Raw genomic sequence first — 18,732 nt, forward strand, 5'->3', positions numbered from 1 at the left:
CAGGGCCTATCTATGTATTATGGTGACCAGATTTTATTTTTTAAAAGATGATGCCACGAGTAGGAATATTTGAGGTTCACTGATTAATCAATATTCTATAATTCCTTCATATAAACTTATTCTTTATCATTTTTTCTAATCAAAAACTTGATCACTTTAAATGTCATTTTTTACATTCAGCTTCTCAGTAAACCTTTTTAAACAACTGCCGGTTGCTCTGTCTTTAATGTAATGGCAAAAAAAAGGAAAAACTCAAAAATACAGCCCTATTTAACATTACCCTTTATATATAAAAAACAGAATTCTTAACATCTGAGGTAAACATGAAAATAGCTGTATGTATCAAAAGTACTAGAAAATCTCAAGATTTCACCAAGTAAAAAAGAAACATTTTGAAAGAAAATTAAACACATCTCATAAAATAATCTTTAACAGTGGTGGTCAAGCTCTCTCCTTTAACAACAGTTTTGTGCATTGCAGAGTGAACAGGAGCTTTAAATCTCACGAATCAGCTCTACAGACCATACACCTGTCTTCCCATTTGTTGCATCCAAGTTGAATTTTTTTTTTTTTTGGTGTTGACTAGCAATGTGACTGTGCTCAGTCTGGGTAACATAAAAAATGTACAGTCCCCATTCATGAAACACCAAAAAAACAATTTATCATTCAATTGAATTTTTTGGAAAATGACAAGAATGTGAATAAACATTCATAATAGATTCATTTACACCTGTATGGTGCTTTCTCAACTTGGGCAATTAAAGTGCCTTTTAGAAAGGAAAATGGGAATGCAGTCTGCACAGGAGCGGGCAGAAACAGGATGAAACTTTGTCAGGAGCAGGACAGGGAAAGCACTGGTTTCCAAAATATATATAGTATTGAGGTACATTTCACATAGTTCAAGTTAAAAGTTCTTTAAATGCCTATCTGAAAATATTTTTGACTAGTCAAAAGTTATATCAAGCCACTGCAACATTTAATGTCTCATATTTGATTATATCTACAATTATATTTTGACTAAATAGAAACTGACACAAACAAAACTGCTATTAGCACAAAACATTAAATGTTAAAATAGCTTGTATATGCATACCTGTGTGGTTTAAACTTTAAAGAGCTTCAAAAAACGGGTTCAGATTTTTTCAAAGACAGTTTTTATTAGCTCTGTGCTTTGCAATAATATATGTGATGCTAACTAAAAAAATAAATGTTTGTTCATCTTGATATTTGCCCGATTTATTTTACAGCATGTACTAGTAGAAATTTGCTAAGATTAGTCATTTTTTCCTACTAGTCCTTCAAGCTGAATAAAATTTGCATTCAATTTAACCCTGTTCAAATATAAGCACAAATATAAAAAAAGTAATAATTTTCCCATGAGCTGACATAACTATGGGATAAATATCAATCATTTAAAAATCATAGTGTTACATTACTTCATGATGAACATTATCAGATTATGAGGCTAGGGTCCAACTCCACTCAGACCTTTCACACAGTAACTGCGTATAAACTAACTATACTAATAAAATGCCCCACCACTGATGTTATAATTAGGGAGTAAACAGTCACTCCAAAACTACAATAACTTTATTTGGCAAAACAAGTCAATTGGAGGGATGAATGATCCACTGCATAAAATGTTCCCACCATTTGTGTTTCAAGGTAGAAAATGATCAGACAGTGGCTGCAACTAGTGCATGTGAACACAGCTTGCCAAAGTATACAGTATGTAACAGAAGTGAACTTCTACCAACTCACCTTTTCCATACACACGACACTCAGGGAATCCTTATCTGCTGACAGTTAACATTTTGTGTGATAGTGTTCAGAGTATTACAAGCATGTCTTGAAAATATTTTCAAGAACTGGTTGCAGTTGTCAATAACAACAAATCATCCATAAAAAATAATGGTGTTCACATAATTAATACTGCAGAACACTGCTACCTTTTAACATTAATGCTATATTGTAAATAACAAAGGAGATTCCCTTCATAAAAAAAATTATGTTCTCATTATTAATACTGCAGACTTCTGCTGCCTTTTCATGTTAATGTTAATGCTTGTTAACCAGTAATGGCGGACTGCACGATAATGTGCAGTGAATACGCTTGACTTGAGCATTACTAGTTTTCATCCTCTTTCTCTGTACATTTAGCATTAATTTGCTCAGAAGTTCATATGCTTGCTGCTACCTGAGCAGCTCTCCTTTTCTCCACCCTATCGGCCCGCTTCTTCTCGTCTTCCGTCAGCAACTTTTTGCATTAAAAATGATTTAGTCAGTTTTTGTGTTGCAATTACTTAGTACGTTTTTCTTAATTTTTTACTTAAGCTGGCACTTAAGTGTTCGATCTGCCTCAAGAATTATTTAAGATATAAAGAGGTAGAGGAAGTGATGGAAAAGGTGGTAGGGATGAGAATGGCGCCTGTACAGCCACCCTGCTGGGTGCTGCAGAGAGTTGATTCTACAATAAAATAAAATAAAAATAAAAAGAGTAATAAAAATCATCACACCGAAAGAGGACAGTTGAGGGGTCATGTATACCACATTTCAGGTCAATAGGTCAAACGGTTTGCGAGCTGCAGGTGATTTAAAATCCTGGACAGACAAACGGACAGCCACGGTAGCGTATTATATGAGAAGATGACAAATGAGATTCCTTCTGATGCACGTAAAAAAAAAAATTGGGTAGGTGTTTTATTAGCAAAGGCTTACTAAACCTGAAACTAATGACAGACTAGGTTACATAATGTTTTCAACTACTTAGTCCTAAATTAAAATCTTAAATAGCACCTTTTCAGGGTACTACCTCCAGCAGACGTCAAATGACAATGATTATTATTTCCCACTTGACACATATGCTGTTAGCTCCCTCAACACTCACCTCCCACCCAAGTAAAAGCCACAGGATTCCATTGTGGCTGGCTCTGCATGAACTATTATACCACAAATGCAGCTACAGCAAGCTTCCAGGCAGTTTAATTATAACATCCACTCTGACTCCAGCATTTTTTCTGTATACCACACAGTGGCACGTAGGCACCCTCCTCTACAATGAAGACAGTTTACAAACTGCACGGAAGACTGCGTCTAGGCAGCCAAGAAGAAGAACACTCTGCTAGTACATTTGGTATTTTCAGTTTTCAAAACCAAAATTATACTACAGATGACAGAGAATTGATTGGTTAAAAATCAAACACGGGCTGATATACATGTTCACTAAGTACAAAACCTTCTGTCAATTATAATATAAAAATACTGTAAGATACAAAATTGTTGCTGCAGCTACTGTATGTGCTTAGATATAAAGGTACACTGTATGAGACATGCATGGGTATACAGTATAACCTCAGACAACCCGAGTTATATGGCACATATATTAAATAAGAACATACAGTAAAACGTTTGATAACTGAAATAATTCAGTCCATCAAGATAATCTGTAAGCTAACAGACAAGTTGTCCATATCAGATTCTGATACTTTCCAAACATTGTCATGATTTCTCCTTCAGCTACATTTCATACAGAATACAGTATAATCCCCCATAGCAAGAATGCTACAATCCTGCTTAATCTGCTTTGCAATACCTCACAGTACTTTTAAATATAAATGTGAGCAGCTGTTCCAGAAGGTTTCAACTATATATACAGATAATCACAACATACATAACTAGATGATCACATTTGCACATTACTTGCAAGTGTGATGGCAACCCTCGGTTGACAAGCCAATTTATAATAGAAAGGCTTCAACATCAATACAAAATTAATACCACTCTCTTCACAAGGAATGACAGGAGGAGTCGATAGGAGGCTTGAAAATTACATATTTACACTGCTCGATCAGCTATTCAATGTACAGATGAAATTGAGTGGGAGGTCAAGGGAAGCTGGCTTCATCATTGCTCAGCAAAGAGATGGAAAGCCTCTTCAAGTTTATTGCATTTAGACTGGATCACAGTTAGTCAGAAATCCATACCAGATAAAAATGTCATGGAGAATGCATGCTGTGAAAAGTTAAGGTGGTTTAATGCTTTCCATTTTGATTATCTTTGTGCTAAACAAAAAAAATGTACTGCTTTTATTATTTTTTTTAAATGTCACAAGGCTAAAAAATATTTTTAACCATTTTTTTTTTGAATCACCAAGTCATATTAAGGTCCTGTACTAATTTCAAATGTTTTTGTGCAAACAGCACCAAAATAAAATCAAGAAAAACTTTTAAGCTGTAAAGCAAGACACAGTGCTTGTTATTTGTCAAGAATATGGCACAATGGATAATGTGAATTTAAAAGGCATCATACAATATTGTTGAACAGAAAGCTTGGCCACAATTTCTTACTGTACTGTAAGAGGACAAAAACAAAAACATCTTGTATTTGTGAGAAGATAACACCATCACCCACAAAAGCATTTCTATTTTTCTCGTCATTTCTTGCTACCATAAACATAGTTGTTAGCCCAAAATGTGCATTTCCAAAATGGACTAAACAAAACACAAACATCTGTGAGGAATCCTAAACCATATGTCAACACTTTCATAACACAGCAAACCGGAATTCTGAAAACACAAGACTACTGGGAACGGCTGGCTTCCGTGCCATAAAAATCCCCTTTAAGGTCAGACACTCAGAGACAAAAAAATCACTATGCTTTGTTTGCTCGCCTACTTTCTGATTCTCCAAACTCTCCCTTCATCAAGAAACTCTCCCACATAGAGATTACCAGTTGAGCGAAGCTAATTACAATATTCCGGCACCAGCTGAGTGTCTGTAAGTGGGAGATGATTATTACACTTAGAATAGAAAGGAACTGCCACTAGTCACCCCGCCTTGGTCAAAGAGGCCTCTGAAATACCAACCAGGAACTTATGGGGGGCTGCTGCAGCACTTCTTTTAAAGAAAGAAAAACTACCAAAACTTCATGTTTCTATTTTTCGTGTTATTTTATATAGTGCCTTTCACGTTGAATGGCACAAGAAAGGACTTTAACAGAAAAGCTTGACAAAAAGAGCAAAGAAAAGACAACTTGACAAAAGCCTACACAACTGGCATCAGTACAGTTAAAAGGGCGGTGGGGAATAAAGAGTGAGCTCTCAGCTCTTTAGAATTTGATGTTATGCAGTATGCAGTCACAAAGAGGCTATAAAAACTGGGTCAGAAAAACATGCCCACGTTTTACAGCAGAAAAGTTGGTGAGCAAAGGACAACAGCACTATAAAATTTTATATTTTAACCTTTTATTTTCAAGCTTAATTTAAAATTCGCCAAGTGAGTATTAACTATTTTTAGTGCCTTTCAGTACAGATGAATAAAATGTGGTATAAAATTTTGGAGTACAAAATAACAACAAAAAAAAAAATATGATTTACATCCAATCCAAACTGAGGTGATGTTCAATGTGAGAATGAGGTGCATTTTGTCCAGAAAGTGTTTACGGTTTGATCAGATGAAGTTTGGCAACAAAAGACATCCACTGCCCTTCCAAAATAATGGACACATTTCTCCAGCTAGTGAGGCAATTCATTTATTTAACATTTTCATTTTGGAAACCAAAGCATGACACAATCAACTGAACAATTTAGTAGATTTCAAAGAACTCTGTAAAGAAACACATAGCCGGTCTAAAGAAACTGCATTTGAGTTATGACTAATTCAAAAACTAAACACATTTATAAACGACCCTTATAACGCAGGACTAACTGGAAGCAATTCCAAAGATACAATAAAGATAAAGCGGTCAACAAATCGTGAAACAAGAACTCATTTTCAGCGCTTTCCTATTACGGCTGTATCAGGAAATAACAATCCATCCATATTTTCCTTACAAAATGAAAGAAGGGAGTAATAGTCAAAATATACCTTTCACTGGACATTCAGAGCATAATTCCTGAAAAGCTCCACAATTACCAATCTTCCTACGTTTTTAATTTACACATTATGAAGACAAGACTATTCCAATTGTTTAATGACAGTCATAAACTATTTTTGTTAAGACAACTGATACATTAAGATATTACAAAAAGTGCTGAGAAAAAGTGTAGCCATTGCTGTAGCTGTTATAAACATTTGACTGAATGGGATTCTAAAGGAATGTCGTTACTGGACATAAAAACCCAAAGCTGCAGGTTTAACTTCTGCCTGTGGCTCATTATGTGACCCCTAGCACGTCACTTAACCCCACCTGCGCTCCAACTGCAAAAATACTTGCTTACAACTGTGACATGCCCTACTGCCTGGGATAAAGAGGTCAGCCAAATATGAAAAATATATATCAATGAAAACCAATAATTAATCTATGGAAACTTAAATATTGCACAGTTTCCCCTTACCAAGATTACAGAGTTTATTTTCACCAGTGAATACACTGGCACATATAGCTTATTTTTCCACTTGCAAATAAAATTTTAACATTTAAGTACATTTGAAAAGCTGCACACCAATGCATTATAGCTTTGCTTCTCCTTCTCAATAGAGGATCATGCTGACATCTGCACAGCCTTCAGTTTCAAATGTTGGCCTCAAATAAAATAGAGGATTAAAAAATGGAGTTCACAACTAATTTTAAATGCTTATGTTAAATACTGTTAAATGCTGGTTTGAGAATGTAGCGTTAGGCTAAACTTCTAGCTTATTAAACAACAAATGTGCCCATGTCCTAATTTAAACGCCCTTGAATTAATTGGATGCTAGTCTAGTCGAAGCAGATGGCAATAAATAAATAAAAGAAATCAATAGATTATTTTGCACTGGAAGTCAACCGAATTCATGGTCAAGCTTTTATGTATTTATAAAAAGGACCTCTTCACTTAAACACAGTTTTATTTCTCAAATCTTACTTGGAAGCCATTAAGCCTCTGTATTTTCCTAAAGCTTGATAATATTTTAACGGCTTTTATACAGACACAAAGCTTTTTAGGAAAAATAAAAAGATACTTTAAACTATTTTTTATATAAAAACAGACCTAGCTTCCTAGACATTTTAATTTATTTCACTTTACTGGAAGAGAAGCTGCAACACATGGGCTGAAACAGCATAATGAGATACCCTGTCCATTGAGGTTTCCTGCTTTGTGCCCAATACTGCTGGGACAGGCTCTTTTTCCACTCGGACCCTTAATTAGATTAAATAATTTTGAGCATGTTATCAAGATGGAAATTCAGTAAACTAATCCAGTAAGTGTCAAAATGTTTTAAATCTTAGTTTTTTATATGTCCAGATAACTCACTAGTCATCATTCATCACACATACTGCAGTATTATACTATGGGTAATACATACAACACTTTATATGGCTATATGCTAGTGTGTCGTACTGATCTAAGTACTGAAGAATAATACATAATAACGCAGGTGTATCCTCTTAACTTGCTATTTATCCTTCATGTGCTCCAGCTGTACAAATATGGAAATATGTGGCACTGCTACTTCGGTTCTTCCTGGCCTTACAAAAGGACCTCACAACAGATGGATGAAATGCATCACCAGTGAAAAGCCATGGTGGCAGGCAACTACAGGATACCTGCTCACACTGGGACAGCTTTCTGTAGTGAATCACAGACTGTACTGGGAGAGGCTGGTCATAATCAGTCAGATTTTTGGAACCCAAAAGTTTGATTTTGCATCAATTTACTACTTGATGTTTTTTTTTCCTTCACTTTTACTGACCTGGCAAGGTTTATAAATAATGTAAACTTCTCAAATGATGTAAAATATGCATGTGTTTAACCCTGTAAAATAGCTTTTCTTTTCTTATTGTACAGCTTTGAATGAGTCCACAGGCTAAAATGAAATTCATCCAGAGATTTTTGTCACTTTGATCAAAGTGCCAGCAAAATAATGAACTGTAACATAAAACTATCCATATGCAGTTTATACATACAGCATACTTTAAAGAAACAAAGATTCATGCACATGGAGGAAAGCCAGGTCCTTTAAAAAGTCTGCACGACTCAAAAGCTACATTGTAATCTTCTCTTAGACTTTACACACAATCACGCCAAAACATTTCAACAAAAACAAAACTGTAAGGAGTTGCTCTGAATTAAAGCATACCAAATTACTAAACTATATGAATGTTATTTATAGAGGGTACTTATGTACTTAAGAATGGTGCAGTGATTAACATTGCAGTCTCACAACTTTAGAGTCCTGGGTTTGAGTCCTGAGCCTGACAATACCTTTGTGGAATTTGCACATTCTCCCCATGTTTGTGTGGGATTTCCTTCCACATCCCAGCGACGTGATTATTAGATTAAATGGCATCTTAACACTGGCCTCAATGAGTGAGTGGGGGTAGGCATATATGTCCTGAGCACCTAATGCTGTCAGAAATGGCACCAGCTATCTATGCCTCCCATGGGTCAGGGCATTAACAACAGATGTCTATGTATGGGTTAAAAATTTTACCATGTTGCTTTACTTTTATATATACTTTATGTATTCTTGAATTGCAGTCATTTTTCATTCTCTCTTCAGTGAGTTTTTAATATTATTAAAGCGTCTGTCATTAACACGTTATTCTCAAAACAGATTTTATATAAATCACTCAGGATCTGACTCTGTTTCTAAATATATCACTACACATAATCGAATGTGAATTTTAAAATGTACCCCAGTATTGTATCGTGACTGTCTCTTATGATGCACGCTGCTAATTACACTACGTAAAAATGAGTGCTGATACACAGGTAAGTCGAGAGTGGCTGCAAAGTATTGATTATTAAATTAATTAATTATTAACTTATTAATTATTAGATTTATTGGGGGGAAAAACACAAAAACCGAAATGGCCATGCTCGTAATTAACTTTTCCATTATAAAACAAACAGAAACTGCGACTGTGCACACAAAAGCTGGTCTTTGGCATCATTAAATCAAAAGGCACGGAGGGATTAAACTCTTACCACCGAGACGTTCACAGGCACTTGGATTGCTTCGCACGCAATCGGACAGTTTTCAGTATTTTTTAAGTTAAACTGCGATTTAAGAGATATTAAGCTGAAGAAGCCCCGGGCGCAGAACGGACATTCCCATGGCGCTCCCCTGAGAGATAAGTTGGGAGCCGCTGCGAGTTCCGCCGGCGCTCCGAGTAGCTTGCCCCTCAACTTGGAGTTCCGCGGGACGGCTACTCACTCACTCACTCGACGACCCGACACACACATTTGGTTTGGTCACCCGCCAGCTTCCTCTCTAAATCACAAGTGCCCGCAACATACTTACGACGTGATCAGTATGGATCCCTTAGGTTAGTAGGTCTCGCACAAAATGGCAGAGGAATCACAGCCACACCGCTATCCTAACGGAGAACTCATCCCGGCAGCGTCCAGCGGGCAATAAGTGAAGCAACTGAGAGCGGGGAGCGAGCGCGTGCACAAACGCGCGCACCCTCCGCCCTTCTTTTGACCAGAACGCGCGCAGTCTCGGGTGCTGCTAAATCAAGACATTTGAAGCATTCGGCTGCTTTTGCTCCACTTGCTGTTTCGTGCAGGCCGAGGGGATGTTGCTGCATCGAACACATGCTTTTATTTTATTAACAAATAAAATAAACTTTACAAAATCGTTTAACTTCGGTCAAGTAAACAATAATCTAAGATACCAGGAATGTAATCATTTTAAATATGCACTCAAGAATATAAGCGAGACAACTATTTATTATAATAATTATCTAGAACGATAATAATAGGTAGCTCTAAAAATAGATATGGATTTTAAGAGTATGAAGATTATGAAGGTGCAATGACTGGACTCCTATTATCAAAATAATACAATATATATTTTTTATTTCTGTTATGTGAACATGTAAAATTATAATATTTGAAACATCAATCAAGTTGCAAAGCATGAAATAAATATTTTACTGAATAACTGGAGATCTATATTAAGAGCTAAATAATTGTATAATAGTGAATATAAATTTTAAAAACAACTATCACTTTACTGCATTTTCTGAAACTAAATGAAATATTTATCACCTATATCATGAAATTTAGACAAGCAGTTGTAGTCTTGTATGCTTTTTAATCTTTAAAATGTAAAAATATGTAATGTAGGAGTGCAGAACATTCCTTTGAAATGCTCACTAATTTCCTTTCTTATAGATAAAATCTCTTATATAATGTATGGCATCTGTAGTATCCTTGTTGATACATTTATTACTCATGATACTCCCTCCATGAATATCTATCAATTTCTTTAAAAATGGCATGTGGCATTGTATTGACCTACCATCATGACTGCTGTATTTGGAATTTAGTGACCAAAAAAGGAAACTGTCTTGTTTATTAACATCTTTGTAAGCTGTAATTTGCTTTAATTGGTCATGAAAAGATAAATAAAACGGTTAATATGACTTTACACAAGTGTTTACAATCATGAAAGAAATGAATGGATTACAGCTAATATTTTAACATTTGTTTTACAACAAGAAAAACATCAAGACACACTGGGAAACTTGTTAAGGATACATTTCAAACAAATGTTAAACAGGTTTTCCTCACACAGAGAGGAACAGACATAATAAAAAGTTACTCAGTGCTCTTCTAAATTCATCTCAATTTCAATTTGGAGGAATTAGGTGAATAGAATTGATGATCTGGTGGGGCTGATAGTCCAGGTCTTGTCAAAACTGATCTAATATTCTGTTCACTGTTAAAAAATATTTAATTCAGTAATTATTGATTATCCTTTAATGTCAGGACTACTTAAAATACACAAAGAGTACAGTTTCACAACCTTAAACAAGGAGAAAGTTGATAACCTTAATGTATTTGTCTGTATACAGTGCGGGAACTCTTTTATTGATAGAAGGATACAGAATTACTCACTTATTAATTGTTATATTAAACATTTTCTTTCTTTGTCTTTTTGCTGCTCCTGTTAGGGGTCACCACTCCGGATCATCTTTTTCCATTTCTTTCTGTCCTCTGCATCTTGTTCTGTTACACCCATCACCTGCATGTCCTCTCTCACCACATCTCAACACCTCCTCTTTGACCTTCTTCTTTTTCTCTTGCCTGGCAGCTCTGTCCTTAACATCCTTTTCCCAATATACTCAGCATCTCTCCTTTGCACAAGTCCAAACCAACACAGTCTTGCCCTTCTTGCTTTATCTCCAAACTGGACAACTTGAGCTGACCCTCTAATGTACTCGTTCCTAATCCTGTCCATGACCACTCAATGGAAATCTTAACATCTTCAACTCTGCCACCTCCAGCTGTGTCTCCTGTCTTTTTTTCAGTGCCACCGTCTCCGACCCATATAACGTAGCTGATCTCACTATTATCTTGTATACCTTACCTTTCACTCACTCACCTTACCTGCCCTAAATCACTCCTGACACTCTTCTCCACCCATACCACCCTGCCTGCACCTCTCTTCCACAATCCTCGTTACCCTGTACTGTTGATCCCAAGTATTTAAACTCATCCACCTTCGCCAACTCTACTCCCTGCATCCTCACCATTCCACTGACCTCCCTCTCATTTACACACATGTATTACGTTTTGTTCCTACTGACCTTCATTCCTCTCCTCTCTAGAGCATATCTCCACCTTTCCAGTGTCTCCTCAACCTGCTCCCTACTACCGCTACAGATCACAATGTCATCAGCAAACATCATAGTCTCCACGGAGACTCCTATCTAATCTTGTCTGTCAACATGTCCATCACCATTGCAAATAAGAAAGGGCTCAGAGCCAATCTCTGATGTAATCCCACATCCACCTTAAATGCATGCATCATTCCTACCACAGACCTCACCACTGTCTTAATTTCCTCGTACATATCCTGTACCACTCTTAAATATTTCTCTGCCGCTCCCAACTTCCTCAAAAAATACGATGACTCTTCTCTATGCTTTTTCCAAGTCCACAAAGACACAATGCAGCTCCTTCTGGCCTTCTCTATACTTCTTCAACACCCTCAGAGCAAACATCACATCTGTAGTGCTCTTTGTGGGCATGTAACTATATGACTGCTTGCATCACCTCCCTTCTTAACCTAGCTTCCACTACTCTTTCCCATATCTTCATGCTGTGGCTGATCAGTTTTATCCCTCTGTAGTTACTATAGTTCTGCATATCACCCTTATTCTTAAAAATTGGTACCAGTACATTTCTTCTCCACTCCTCAGACATCCTCTCACTTTCCAGGATTGCATTAAACAATCTGGTTAAAAACTCCACTGCCATCTTTCCTAAACACTTCCACAGGTATATCATCTGGATCAACAGCCTTTCCATTCTTCATCCTCTTCATAGCTGTCCTTACTTCCTTTTTTCTAATCAATTGCACTCCCAGGTGCATCTCCACATAATTCATCCTTCTCTCTCATTCATTTATCAACCTCTCAAAGTTCTCTTTCTATCTGCTAAATGTACTCTCCTCGCTTGTGAGTATGTTTCCATCATAATTCTTTATCACCCTAACCTGCTGCTTATCTTGCCCAGCTCAGTTCCTCTGTCTAGCCAATTGCTACAGGTCCTTTTCTCCTTCTGTAGTGTCCACGCTCTCATACATCTCAGCATACACCTTATCTTTAGCTTTCACTACATCTCTCTTCATCTTATGTTTTTTCTCCTATACTCCTGTTTAGTTTCTTCGTCTCTCTGATTATCCCACTTCTTCTTAGCCAACCTCTTCCTCTGTATACTCCCATGCTTCCCCATTTCACCACCAGGTTTCTTTGTCTTTCCTCTGTCCAGATGTCACACCAAGCACCCTTCTAGCTGTCTCCGTTGCCATTTCTGCTGTAGTTGCCAGGCTATCTGGTAACTGCTCACTGTCACCTAGTGCCCATCTTACCTCCTCCCTGAACTCCATCTTGCAGTCTTCCTTTTTCAACTTCCACCATTTGATTCTTGGCTCTGCCCTCACTCTCACCCTCTTCTTGCTTCATACCATCATCCTATAGACCACCATCCTCTGTTGCCTAACTACGCTTTCTTCTGCCACCACTTTGCAGTTTCCAATCTCATTCAGACTGACCTTCCTGCAGAGAATAAAATCCACTTGTGTGCATCTTCCTCCACTCTTGTACATCACCTTGTGTTCCTACTTCTTCTTAAAATACATATTCACTACAGCTATGTCCATGCTTTTTTGCAAAATCCCACTACCATCTGACCTGCACTTCTCTCCTTGACACCATACCTATCCATCACCTCTTCATCCCCTCTGTTCCCTTCACCGACATGACCATTGAAATTCGCTCCAATCACCACTCTTTGTCCCTTACGTACATTCTCCACCACTTCATCCGTCTCACTCAAGAAATATTCTTTTTCATCCATCACACACCCAACTTGCAGGGCATATGCACTAAAAACATTTATCATCACACCTTCACTTTCCAGCTTCATAATCAACACTCTGACTGACACTGTTTTCGCCTCTAAAACACTCTTGACATACTGTTCCTTCAGGACAACTCCTACTCCATTTCTCCTTCCATCCACACATGGTAGAACAATTTGAACCCACCTCTGATCCACCCGGCCTTTCTCCCCTTCCATCTGATCTCTTGCACACACAATATATCAACCTTCCTTTTCTCCATTATATCGGCTAACTCTCTTCATTTACCAATCATAATGCCAACTTTGAAAGTTCCTACCCTCACTTGACTCTCCTACCCTTCCTCCTCTCCTATTAACATTTCACTAGCAATAAAAAAATAGGCAATGGTAAGTAAATAAATGCATAATATATAAAAGGCAAATTGAGCCCTAGTAGCATTTCTTGACAAATGTCTGCTGAATAATTCTTTGGCTGAAAGTATTCAATGTTAGTGTGTCAAAGAGAGGATGTGCAGCATTATTCATAATGGCACTAAGTTTCGTCTTTACTGTATATCTCCTTCGCTGCTACCTGCAGGGAGTCTAGAGTGCATCCCACCATTGAGGCTGTCTTTTTAATTAGCTTGTTGATTTGGAGGCAGTTTCTTGAAGTAATGTTATTGGCCCAGCACACTGTAGCGCAGCATGGAATAGAACAGAATAATATAGAATATAGGTGCCCTATTCAGGGGATTGTTTCTGAGTTGCGCTCTATGCTTGCTGAAATAGGCTCCAGCTCCCCTGTAACCCTTCACAGGATTAGGAGGGTTTGGAAAATTATATAATATAATATAATATAATATAATATAATATAATATAATATAAATAAGAAAAAAATCGCACAGCTCATATTATTATTATATATTATTGGTCTCCATATATGTACAGTATTAGTAAATTGTGATTTCTGGGTTTGTGGAGGTTATGTTTCAGCCAGGGTTGCTTTCCTGGCTTAAGTTTTTTTTTTAATGTAATCTTTTAATTGTTTTTGAAAAAATAATTTTGTATATTACAGTATGAATTCCATTTTTGGGTTCATTCTGTGTCTTTGTAGTTTTATCATTTTCTTTGACATCGTGATTATTCATTATTTTTGTTATATTAACAATTCTTATGTATTTTGTTTTTTTAACACAAGGATTCAACTTCTGGCATTTGTTTTTCATTTTAATTTAATTTTGCAAAGTTTATCTTCCTTCATATCTTGTTTATCTGTGTTTACATGACATAGGTTAGAAGTGTTACCTGACTCCATTTGTCACAGGGTGATGCTATAAATGTGCAGTGGTCACAGCATACGTTATCCTTTAGTAGACGCACAAAAGTAGGTCCTAGTGCTAAATTTGTGTTTCTCAATTGGCTTCATTTTGCTTTTTGACTTCTGATTAATGCCTCACCCTTTTATCCCTGTTTGCCTGATTCACTTTTGATTTCCCAGGTTTTTGACCTTTTTACCTTTCCATAGTATGTTCTGACTTTGCTAACCTCCATCCATCCATTATCCAACCTGCTGAATCCGAACACAGGGTCACGGGGGTCTGCTGGAGCCAATCCCAGCCAACACAGGGCAACCAATCCCGGGCAGGGTGCCAACCCACCGCAGGACACACACAAACACACCCACACACACACCAAGCACACACTAGGGCCAATTTAGAATCGCCAATCCACCTAACCAGCATGTCTTTGGACTGTGGGAGGAAACCGGAGCGCCCGGAGGAAACCCACGCAGACACGGGGAGAACATGCAAACTCCATGCAGGGAGGACCCGGGAAGCGAACCCAGGTCTCCAAACTACGAGGCAGCAGTGCTACCCACTTTGCTAACCTTCTCTTGGTTATCCTTTAATTCTGACAATAATCCTATCGTGTCTCAGTATAATTTTAATATTATATATTGTGTAAAGAATATGTCTAGCATTTATTCTTAACTACGGTACCCTCTGTCCTTTATGTGGAACTGAAAGAGGTGGGACCACTGGATGATGCAGCTATATAAAAGACAAGGCTGCTGATGGAAGATCAGTTTCAGCATTGCATTTGTTTTCTTGGTTCCTGTTTATTGATCTTTGTTTCAAGTTTAGATTTACTGGCTTCTGAACCCTGCATTTGCTTCAAAGTACTCTTTCTTACATAATGATTTACTTGGATTTGTTTGCTTATAGGTTTTGCCTTTATTTGTACTCTTTTTTGAAGTCTTCCTTTAATAAATTTTTAAAAATACAGGAACTTTGATTTGTTGTCCATTAGATCAGAGAGTCATGGTTTTCTATTGGATATTTTGATACTTTTTTGTATTTTAAAGTTTTTTTCCCCATTTTTGCACCTGTGCAGGCCACAAGCCTGTCTTTCGAGTTTGGGACTCAGCTGCCTGTATTGGCGAGGCCTACCCTTTGGATGTGGGCCTGTCATTCGATTAGGTCTGGCTTTTAGTTTTTAAAGCCCTGCACACCTTTTGTGATTTTCAATTAGTGTAAATTATAACAGTGGGTCAGTGGTACCAGTTTTTGTTTCAAATCTATTTACATCTTTTCAATTCATACATTCCTTCTACATTTCAGTAAAGGGATCTTAATGATGTTGCTTCAATACAGAGGAGATTTACTGTTTTTCACTAAGTACATAGTATAGTAGTAGTACATGCATCACGTCACCATTCTCCAAAACTATGGTAAATAACAACATATAGAAGTAAATAATTTCATTTTATATAACAGAAAACACATAGGCTTACTTGATGTATCCTGTTCCTAGATATATTTTATCAATTTTCTAATACCTGCTGGAATAAGCAGGATATTACGTTGGTCTTCTTCAGCATCTCTGATACGTGCATGTTGGGTGGATTTGTACATTTGACCAATTTGCATGAGTTAACCCTGCAATGGACTGCAGTCACGTCTGGGTTTGTTTTCAGCTTTGTGCTAAATGCTGCCAGTATAAGTCGTGGACACTCACATTCTTGTACTGAAATTAGCGGATGTAGGAGGTGAATGAATAATAAGCCATTTGTTCAGATTTTGCAGTGACATTGTATTGTTACCACAAAATCATATGAATTCGTCAGACTTGAGGCTTTAGCACAGGAATGGTAACTAATCTACGTATCTCTGCCTGTGATGTCTTTTGTATATAAAAGTCCAGTAAATTACCATGTGGCTCCAGCAAGTTCTGACAGACCGCTGTTAGCCTATATCGTTGATATTGTCCGACATTTATCTTCTCATTTTTCCTGGACAAAACAATAAGTAATATTATTTTTCTCCCTTTCTGACAATGTTTGCCCTTCAGCTACATTGCTATTAATTTGATCTACCTCTATTTTCAGTTTATTCAAAGCAATTCCTTCTGTCTCTCAATGACTTTCTTTATTGTGTTATTCTAGCTGAAAAATATGTCTGTGCATTGCTGTGGATGACTTCTGAAATAACAGTGAAAGGTCTTAAAAACAGATTGATATCCTTGTACCCTTACTGTTAGTGAAAACAATATCCCTTTATTCTTTTTCTGAAGCTGTGGATTCATAGAATACCAGCATCTAAACCTGGACAGTCACAGGACCACTGAAGGCCGTAAAGTTTATAGATACTACAGAAATAGAAGCAGATGATCTGTGACAAGAACCACAAAAGTGAGTAAAGGTATTAGAAACCATGTGTTGAAATGTTATTTTTAATAATTTGCATAGTTTATAGAATATTTTAGATTTCACTTTGGCTCAACCAAGCATAACCCCTAAACATGTTTGATACCTTTGAAGCAGTACACGTGTTATGATTACAAGTCTCAAACACAACAAAAATGGGCGTGAGGCCCCCCTAAAAGGACCATAAAGGCAGGAACATGACCTAACCAGCTTCCCCAAGAAGACTCACCCCAAATCCAGCCAGTCTCAAAACTGCTAAATGCAGGCTTCTTGCCTAAAAACTCTTAAACAAGGAAGGCTGGCAAAATAATTAGAAATGTCCCAAAAAATATAAGAAAAGCCACACAAGAGGAAGGTTGACTGTAAATCTTTGGCTTGTTATCAAAAGGGTAAACAACAAATGTTTATAAAGAAAGGATTCATTAACATTTACTTTGGCAAGGAAAAGGATCAAAATAGCAAAAATTAAAGGAGTTGACTAAAAAATGGTGTTGCCTAAAAAGCAAGCCAAGTTCAAAACAAAATCCAGAAGACGTAATTGTTTAAACAGTAGGAGGATACGTTCTAGCCTGAAAGGGGAGGGAGCCCGCCCCCTGGGGCTCCACCCACAAAGCACAAGGAACATCAGGACATTTAAAGGAACAGAACATCATTACAAACATCATGGAAAACGCAAACATGGACAGGCAACTCTCTTTGGCTTCACATTAGTTCACTTTGCAATAACGTAACATTTTGTTCGGTTCCTTCTTAGACAATTCTTTATCTTGTTGGTGTAATGGGTCAACAGGATCACACCATGCCACTGTCATTGATAACATACTCCACACATACATACAACCCCAAATCAGAAAAAATTGGCAGAATATGAAAAACTCAAACGAACAAAAAAAAAAAAAACGCAGTGATAATTAAATTTACTTTGAGTTTTATTTCATTGCAGACAGTATGGACCCAAGATATTTCATGTTTTGTCCGGTTTGCTTCATTTCATCTGTTAATATCCATACAGTGCATCCGGAAAGTATTCACAGCGCATCACTTTTTCCACATTTTGTTATCTTACAGCCTTATTCCAAAATGGATTCAATTCATTTTTTTCCTCAGAATTCTACACACAACACCCCATAATGACAACGTGAAAAAGTTTACTTGAGGTTTTTGCAAATTTATTAAAAAGAAAAAACCTGAGAAATCCCATGTCCATAAGTATTCACAGCCTTTGCTCAATACTTTGTCGATGCACCTTTGGCAGCAATTACAGCCTCAAGTCTTGTTGAATATGATGCCACAAGCTTGGCACACCTATCCTTGGCCAGTTTCGCCCATTCCTCTTTGCAGCACCTCTCAAGCTCCATCAGGTTGGATGGGAAGCGTTGCTTCACAGCCATTTTAAGATCTCTCCAGTGATGTTCAATCAGATTCAAGTCTGGGCTCTGGCTGGGCCACTCAAGGACATTCACAGAGTTGTCCTGAAGCCACTCGTTTGATATCTTGGCTGTGTGCTTAGGGTCGTTGTCCTGTTGACAGATGAACCGTCGCCCCAGTCTGAGGTCAAGAGCGCCCTGGAGCAAGTTTTCATCCAGGATGTCTCTGTACATTGCTGCAGTCATCTTTCCCTTTATCCTGACTAGTCTCCCAGTTCCTGCCGCTTCACAGCACAGCATGATGCTGCCACCACCATGCTTCACTGTAGGGATGGTATTGGCCTGGTGATGAGCGGTGCCTGGTTTCCTCCAAATATGA

At 37.4% G+C, this 18,732-nt stretch overlaps 1 protein-coding gene across 2 annotated transcripts in view; it reads right to left on the reverse strand.

The window, feature by feature from the left end:
- Positions 1-9,404, reverse strand: part of LOC114666208 (stonin-1) — a 51,813-nt gene extending 42,409 nt beyond the window's left edge. Inside the window, exon 1 of one of the 2 annotated variants that reach the window (XM_051919616.1) lies at positions 9,222-9,404. The gene's annotated coding sequence lies outside the window, so the exon portion shown is untranslated. The remainder of the gene's footprint in view (positions 1-9,221) is intronic. The other variant, XM_028820978.2, reaches the window with a different exon arrangement.
- Between the last annotated feature and the right edge of the window lie 9,328 nt (positions 9,405-18,732).

The sequence above is a fragment of the Erpetoichthys calabaricus genome, chromosome 15, assembly GCF_900747795.2.
Source record: "Erpetoichthys calabaricus chromosome 15, fErpCal1.3, whole genome shotgun sequence".
NCBI lineage: Eukaryota > Metazoa > Chordata > Cladistia > Polypteriformes > Polypteridae > Erpetoichthys > Erpetoichthys calabaricus.